The sequence below is a fragment of the Oxyura jamaicensis genome, chromosome 3 (assembly GCF_011077185.1).
Source record: "Oxyura jamaicensis isolate SHBP4307 breed ruddy duck chromosome 3, BPBGC_Ojam_1.0, whole genome shotgun sequence".
NCBI classification, from domain to species: Eukaryota; Metazoa; Chordata; class Aves; order Anseriformes; family Anatidae; genus Oxyura; species Oxyura jamaicensis.
Genome location: NC_048895.1, coordinates 6,899,965 through 6,908,531, shown reverse-complemented (window position 1 = coordinate 6,908,531; position 8,567 = coordinate 6,899,965). Strand labels below are relative to the sequence as shown.

At 40.4% G+C, this 8,567-nt stretch overlaps 1 long non-coding RNA gene across 3 annotated transcripts; it reads right to left on the bottom strand.

Annotated features, from left to right (window-relative positions):
• Nucleotides 1-3,295: 3,295 nt before the first annotated feature.
• On the bottom strand, nt 3,296-8,567 carry LOC118164329. Of its 3 annotated transcripts, none has more exons than XR_004749442.1 (5): nt 8,375-8,567; nt 6,326-6,991; nt 5,803-5,979; nt 4,628-5,053; nt 3,296-3,762 (listed from the first exon to the last, which is right to left on the bottom strand). It is a non-coding gene; the product is annotated as an uncharacterized LOC118164329 (long non-coding RNA). The 3 variants fall into 3 exon arrangements; XR_004749443.1 differs by having other exon boundaries at nt 6,850-6,991; nt 8,375-8,562; XR_004749441.1 differs by lacking the exon at nt 6,326-6,991 and having other exon boundaries at nt 8,375-8,557.

Here is an 8,567-nt window from a genome sequence, read left to right as displayed (position 1 = left end):
AGCCTGCAACGTGCCATTTGTAGATCATTTTGTGCAGGCTAGCAGCCACAAATTGAAACTTGCCTATCATCAATGGCAGATCAAATTTTAGAGCTTTTATAATGGTCATGGTACTGAAAGCTTGTTGATAGAGTAGATGTGGGTTTATAATGGAGGCAGCAGCCTACATTACGGTTTATCTAGACATGGCTGGCAGGATATAATAAACTAAACGAGGTTGAAATGACAAAAATGTCTCCAGGCTTATGAAAACCTGGAACACTATTTCTAGGAAAACCTGGCAGTTTAGACAAAATTGACAAACGCTTAACTCCCTTTTCAGATAGGTGAAATCATTCCGGGCCAGAAACATTCATCTGCAGTGCTGAAACTCATGATCTTTCCACCAGGTGTGAGCTGGTGCCGGAAAATGAACTTGCTTCCCTCTGATATGGCTAAATTGGTTTGGTTTTCTTCTCTCCCTGTCCCTCAGTAAAATTTCAACCAGCTGTTGAAATATTCAAGACAAAAAAGAAAAAAAAAAAGTTAAAGTGAAAATTTAATTAAGGAAAGGTTTTTTACAATGGTTTGGAAATAGAAGCAAATATGCAAATTTCATGAAGGTTATACGAGCATCTCTACTCAACTTTTACTGTAATAACTAGAAAACAGTAAGATTAATTTAGGCAACTAAATTCTTTCATGTTTAAATCAGGCAATTGAAAGAGAGGCTCTCTTCAATAGAGCATTCGCCTGAGGAGTTTGTGCCAAAAAGTAGCAACTGGGGCAGCAGCAGAGCAGGCCCCTGAAACAAGTTTGGAAAAAAAAAAAAAAGTGCTGCAAAACAAAACACCTAGAGGGCTTTTTGTATGTACACACACATGAATACATTGAATACATGTTTAATATAACAGGTAGGATAGCAGAAAGCAAGCTCTAAACAATGAGGGCCAGAAAATCTGTGCAGGCACATTTTTCTATAAATTGCCTGCTGTGAAATTTCTTAAACCATCTTTGATGTAGCTGGAATTGGCTCTGCTAAAAAAGAGGATACTGAATTAAAAAAAAAACCATAGGTCTACCTGATATGGAACTTAGTGTTTCTGTATTCTTAGTTGACTAATTTCCTTGTTTGGGGATGAAAACTTAAGTTTTCCTTACTATTGTGATTCCTTTGCAGAATATTAACCTTGAATTTGACACAACAGTGATGGCAGCAAAACTTTTTCCTCCTACCACGGTTTTTCTATTTAGACAATGAGGTCTCCAAGAAGAAAGCTTTGTCTTTGATCATTTATTCTTGTTTGGTTCCCTGAGTATAACAACCAGCTTCTAATAAAAACTCCAAGAGTTTTTCAAAGCTTTCATCTTTCTGGATAAGATTTTCTAAACTAAGTTTTTTCCTGAACATGAAACAGAAAGAGTCCATCCTGGATTTTTCATTTAATTTTTTCTTAAATGATTGTCTTAAATGAAAAACTCTCTTAAATCTATGTATCTATCTATATATAAAGATATATACACACATATTTTTGTAAGAAAGAAGGTATTTTCAGCGGTTAGACAAAACTGGAGGTAGAAACTTTAAGTGGCACTCATCGCTGCAGCATAACTGAGGCCAAGGATTTAGAAGAGGGTCTGGATTTTATACAAGCAACAACATTCAGAGTTATATTCTCTAATGATAAAAAGTGTAATGAAAGGGGAAAAAAATATTTTTTCCCCTTAAGGACTTAAGATGGCAATGAGTCAAGGACAAGACCTGATTAGGACATATTACCTGATTTATTTTTCTTTTTATGAAGTGTTCTGAGCAATCACTTAAGGCATGTTGGACTGTCCACTTGTATGAGAAAATATAAAGCCTGAAAGTGTATTCCCGTGAAAGTAACAGAAAATACTTTTAAATGCAGAAAAATATTTGCCCATCTTGAAAACTGTGGGTATTGGCAGAATATGTGCCTGGCATCTGCTACCCCTGTTACATTATTTTGTTCTTCCATTTTCGTTAGGACAGAAAATTAAGTGCTTTCTGATTGAGACTTTAATGAAGAAAAGAAACGAAAAAAAAATAGATTCAGTTTTCTCTGCAAATTTGACCACTTTAAATGTGACTCTTTCTACAAAGAAAAAGCATTGTAAAGAAAGCAATTTTTTTGTGAAGAATAAATCAATGAGAGCTTTTCTTGACATGCTAACGTGGGCATAGCCAAGGTGAATATTGAGTTTCCACAATGGAGGCAGACAGGAGAGAGAGATGAAGACAGAAGAACCCAACCCAAAGAATTTAATACAAGCGACAGGGCAAACCTGTGCATCTCCCCAGTTCCCTCAGCCCCCAGTTCTTCTTTCATTGCTGCTGAAAGGCTTGAAATTTACAGTATAATAGGGGCTTGTATCATTATTATTCATTATAATCTTAGGATATTTACAGCAACACTGACTAATTTCCACTGCAACAAAACCAAACCCAGGAGAGGAGACCAACAGTGAGGGGCACACCTTCTCCGGGGTTATTAGTACCACCAAAAATGAGGTGGAGACTTGTTCTTCCCCAGGTGCCTGAAAGATGCTCTACTTTCTTTGTACATTTGGCTTAAATGCAACTGCCAACACCAGGAACCCAGACTGTGGGAGGTGAGGCAGGGGATGCAGCGTGCTTGGGGAGGGGACAATGCAGCTTCCTCAAAGACCACCAGGATAGAAGCACAAACAAGTTATAACATGGTAAACCTAATTTTTGAAGGGCAACTGCTCCTGTGGATGCTTCCCCCTACTAAAATAAGCAAGAAAAAAAGCTTTTAATTAACAAAAGAAGTTACTTCTTGTCTTTCAGGTAATGCTGATTCACATACAACACACACGAGATGGTGCTGATAGAGGAGAGCTATTTCTCACTTGGAGCAGATTCAGCAGGCTATGCTGTCCACAGTACCAGTCTTCAGTGACACATCTTCAGTGAAACAGCTCTCAGAACAAACCTGCTTGCAAGAAAGATTAAATAAAAATAATAATAATAATTTTAAAAAGTCAGACATCTTCAAGAAAGGCTTACCAAACTAGAAGTCCCTGAGACTGAAAACGGAAGCTTGTAACATGAGGTCCTTTACTTACAATTACAGCGCTTTCCTAGGAAAGTTATGTAGATAAAAGGAACATTAATGTAAAAGAAAATAATTTTGTTGGTTCATTTAAATAATTACTGAAGGTTTAAGCCACAAGGATCAGATATGTCCTGGCTTGAAATGTCAACTATGAAATTCTTGGGTATTCAGAGTTCAGGAATTGGGCCAAAATTTTCAGAATTGGAGGGTATTTTGGCTGATCCTTTAGCTTCAAGTCTCTCTCAAGTAAACCTAAGTGAATTAAATATAATTTTTCATGACCGATTAGAGTATACATTTGACCATCAGCTGCGTCTCACAGTCTGCTACCTACCAGCTGGAACATTTATGAGACTTTTTATAACTTAGTTACAGCTGCCTCATGGAACAATTTAATCATATAAAATCTTATAATACAGATGCACAAGCTAAACAATACCAGCTGTTGGCTTGTGCTCTTGTCAAGTTGCTTTACCCCTGTGCTTCTCCCCGTGCCATCCAAGACATTCCCACTGCAGGGGCACTGCCTTTGGAGGATGCTAACTGCAAGGGCAAGATGACTTCTTTGTCTAACATCCAAGATGCACAGTCCCTGAAGTTTCCAGCAGAAACACAGGGCTTCATAAGCCTATATGTGACAGGAGGTGCACTTAGGAAGCCTCCTCTGAGCAAAAAGTGTCTGAAAATGAAGAGGTTGTGTACGTGTGGTCAATGCTGAGAGGACAATACCCACCTATCCAGCTGCTTTAAGTGATTCTCTTCCTCAAACAAGAGTCCTCAAGGCTCTGGCACAGGTTTGCCCTCTCTAGCCAAGGAGCAGAGCAAGCCTTGTCTAAATAAAGCATTTGGAGTTTTCGGGATAAAAATGGCTTAATGTCAGTGTTATCACTGTCTCTAAAGAAAAACAGCAGAAGATAAAGGAGCATTGCAAACAGGTAAAGTGACACAGCTCATCAACATGCAGAACTCTGTGCTTCACAGCACACTTGCAAGAGCCTCATATTTGAGTGGTACAATTTATCTTTATAACCTTTTCTTGCTAGACGGTATTTCATTTCTTTCTTTGCCTGACCTCCAGCTTCTCTGCCAGAGGTGGTACAGAAAATACACAGCAGCCACGGGAAGGAGAGCAGAGGCAGAGAGAGGTATGAAATTATACTGCAGACTTTGTGACTAATCGCCGAGCAGCATCGCCTCAGAATTAACATAATCTTTGAAAGGTTCCCATATGTTTGAGGCTGACTGGTTGCATGTATGCTAATCAGCTTCATGTTATAACCAGGATATTAGAACACAACTTTGCTAAGCAAATGGAGAAGAAGATCAAAAAATATTCATCAGTGAGATGAAAGAGTTCTGTAGGGGAGATTCAGATTCCTATCAGCATCTGGTATAGCCTCAGGATGGAAAGAGCCCTCACAGTGGGACCACTGAGGGCACTGTTTTGATGGGACCTCTCCTTCACATTCAAGGAGAGAAGCCAAGCCATCTCTGTTCCGTTTCTCTCCCACAACAAAAAAACACCACCACAGAAAGTTACCTACACTGCAAAATTGATGTTGTCTAGACAAAGTCCCTTTCCTGTGGCTGGTGAGAGGATTTCCTTCTTGTGAGCCCCTGGAATGGACCACACAAGTAGCCACATGGAACCGTGAGGTGCTGAGTGGTTCAGCTTTTCTGCACAGCCACAGCAGGTCAATGTGCTTCAGTCCTGGTGGGCTTCGATCCCAAGAGGCTGGCATCAGTCTTGTCCTCCTCCAGGCCTGAGGACTTCTCTATCATGGGATCACTCCAGATGGGGTGCGTGCACAGAGCACACTGCCTGGGCTCTGTCAGCAGCAGCAGCCACACACAGCCTCCCTCAGACATGCGTACCTTACTTGACAAACAGATTTGATGATGATAATTTAAGCTTCATCTTTCTTCCTGCTCTCTACTTAGTCCCTTTCTTTGGTGCATCCTGGAGGTCTCTGCATAGGAAATATCAGGTGTGGAAATAACTAACGAGATATTCATTAAGACTAGATTGTGATGGAGATGGCAAGCCAAATCACCCCCAAACTTCTGTTTCTTTGCTTGCAGCTTTAAGGATCATTTTATTTATAGCTAGAAAAATTACCTGCAGCACTATTGCTGGGAAACTAAAGCCTTCAGTAACATTTATCTTCCATTTCAGCTACTCTACATCGAACATGCCCCTTGGAAATCCAGACAGCAGATACACTGTCTTTGTATAAGACATACAACAGATAATTGGAATGAGGTATATGAGCACTGACCCTCTAGATTTTGGTTTTTGTCATTCTCTCCTTCCCATCCCAACACACATTTATGAAGCATGAAATACGTTCACCCTTCCTGACTCACTTCTATCCTTTTTCAAACCTGACAGAGCACTTGAGGTTGGTAAGTGAACTGTGTTAGCCTGGGTCATGGTTTCAACTGAAGAATAAAAAAAAAAGAAAAAACAATAACGCTGCAGTGGATTAATATGATTTTGGTTTCATAGCTAACAATCATTTTTCATCATTGTTTCAAGCATGAAAAATTTAGCAATGGCTACATGAAATTTCAGTGCCGCAAACTTTTGATGCTCCATCAGGCAGCTTTGCTTTTGCCTGTTGTGCACACTGCAGCCACAAGTCCCTACCTCGTGATCCTAGGTGGCAATTACAAAGATAACTAAAAAAGGTGAGGTTTAGAGAGTTATTAACAGTACCTTTGCATTTCAGCAACATGTGAACAAGAAATTGTGTTCTTCATAAGAAGTCCAATTTTCTTATTTTAACGTGCTCCTCATTTTTCTCTATCTTGACTTGATGTCTCTGGCTGGGCATTTTCACTTCAAATGCCAAGTAATCAAACTTTCAGGAGTGTCACCCACTAATTGAAAGCACTGAAACAAACAACAAAAAAAAAGAGTGTTAGCAATCTGCTTGTGAGTTGCAAACACATACACAGAAACAGAGCAGAGTTTTCAGAAAGGCCAGGCGTGCTTCTTGGAGTGGGAACTTCACAGGAGAAAGCTACTTGGCAATAAAATAATTACTTCCCCTCACTACCCAAGGAGGGGATAACTTGTGGATACCAATTTAAGTTAAACAGGTAAAATGCAAATGACCTGGTGAAAAAAAAAAAAAAAAAAGAAAAAAAAAAAAGATTTGCAAAGTTTCAGAGGTTGCTACTTCAAAATCCACATTTTTTCCAGTAAAGACTTTCACCTAAACATCGTGTTTTCATACCATTTATATTTTTATTTTGCCTTGCAGTTTTACATCATCAACAGCATCTGCAGGTTGCTGTGTTCTGTACTTTGCTATGACACTAGCTCTGTGGGCGGCATGCTGCAAAGTCAGACTCTTAGAGCAGGCATTCTCCTGCCTCCCATTGCGTATTTGGGGATGCATGTGTCTGAGACTTTTGCCTCATGACCAAGAGTGATTTTTATCATTCAGATGGGTTTTAGCTGTAAGATGGGGATAATAAAACTTCTCTAAGGTTACACAAGGAGGGGAGGTTAAAGAACATCTGTGTCTTCCTCAGAGCCTTGGAAGTTAATACTAAAGATGGTTACTAAGATCTTTAAATGCAATAATGATGCTTAGGCCCCATTGCAAATATTTTAGGGAAAACTGCCCCTTTTTAAATAATCTCTAATGCAGTCGCTTTAGTGAAGGGATAGGAGGCAGCTAAGAGTGAGAGTAGTAGTAAGTTCATGAAATATGCTTGGTTGCCTGCACAAGATCTGCAGATGAGCATTGCATACACATCACCATATGCAGGCAAACAGGTACTCACCTTCCCAAAAGCTGGGTTCATGCAAGTCAAATGCATGATAGGACTGGGTAATTCACTCCAAATGCCTCAGATCTCACTGCTCTCAAGATTTAAGGTGACCTCTCCAGAGGCTAGAGAGAGAGAGAGAGATGAAAGATCAAATCAAACAAACTTTCCCTATCTCATACCTTCAGAAATCAATGAGACTACACATGCACCATTTCCGTGATTTCCTTTTTGTGTGCTAGTACTCTCACTTCTTCCTCAGTATTTAATTATCAAATACCCAAATGAACTCCTCAGGATAAAGCTACAACCCAAAATCTATTCACGCAAAAGAGCTATTGAGTAACATTTGATACACACACAAACCCATTTGTAGATAGTTCTCAATCAGCAAAATTAATTGACTAAATTATACAAGGTTAATTATTCACCCACCTCTCACTACACAACTCCCCCTTCCCGCCTTGACAAATTCCTAAAACAATCAAAATGCTGATCACAGCCCAAGAGTTTATACAGCCCTTTCCCTTTGCGTCTCCCTTCCAGTTTCTTCCCTTTGGTCATTTAGTAAGCAAACCCTTCTGGTTCAACAATTTGGCAAAAAGAGTGAAATTTTTGCTTGCAATTATATAACTGCTGCGAGGCATTCCAGTCAGCAGGAATGCCATCCAGGAGATCCACGGCTGTAAAAATGCATAAATAGCCACTGTTCCCTACCATAGGACTTTCATTGGCTGTGCAGTCCGTAGATTTGAACGCTTTGATTTATTGGAGGGAGAGGCAGTGAGAAAACACTGTCAGGCTCCTAGAGCAGCTGAGGTATTAGGCTGCTCCCTTCACGTACATCACGCTCATGAAAAGCGCAGGAGCCTGGCTGGCTATAAATTAGGAGATCCTGGAGGTGTGGGGTGGGAGGAGGAATCATGAGTGTCAACTTAGCTTGTGATTAGCTTTAAATCCTGAGAAACATTAAACAAATTCTGGCTGCTTCATGACTTACCCCTTCCTTTTCCCACTACTCCTTTATTTATAACTTCCCTGAAGAAGTGCGGACCCACTCTCCCCCTACTCCTGGCTTGCAGCCACTTGGGCCAGCAGGATCTGCCTGCCTTGCTGAGCTCTGTTTGCCACATGTCCTTTTGAAATCATTTATTAAGGTCCTAGACCTGATGAGTTTTTAATTCTGCTAGGAAGGCCTTACTCACAGAAGGTGCTACTTCAGCTAACTCGGTGGCCCTGTGCCACTCTTTTCTTCCCCTCACAGCTCCTGCACTCTCACTTCTTGAGGGATCTCTTCTAGCCAAGAGGAACAAGCTCTCTTTTCCCACCCAGTTTGCACAGTGCCCGGTTTATACTATTAATATAACAGCTCTCTAACTATTGCAGGGTAAGACTGCAGCCACAAAATTCATGCACATTTCTAACCCTGAAGTAGCCATCAGTCACTAGGGTCAGTTTGCATTATATCCTATAATCCAAGGTTTATAATAACCAGCCCTCTTACTTACTTCCTACCTTATACCCTATTTCTGGAATATTAAGATTCTGCAGACATTATGTATCCTCTTCAACTCTACCCCTGTGCTCAGGTGGTATTCATATGCATTGATTCACTGCAACCAGCTTTGCTCACATCTTGCACACAAGCACAGAGCCACTGAAATCCCTGCTTTCCCCTCTCCACCCTCACAGGCTTTGCAG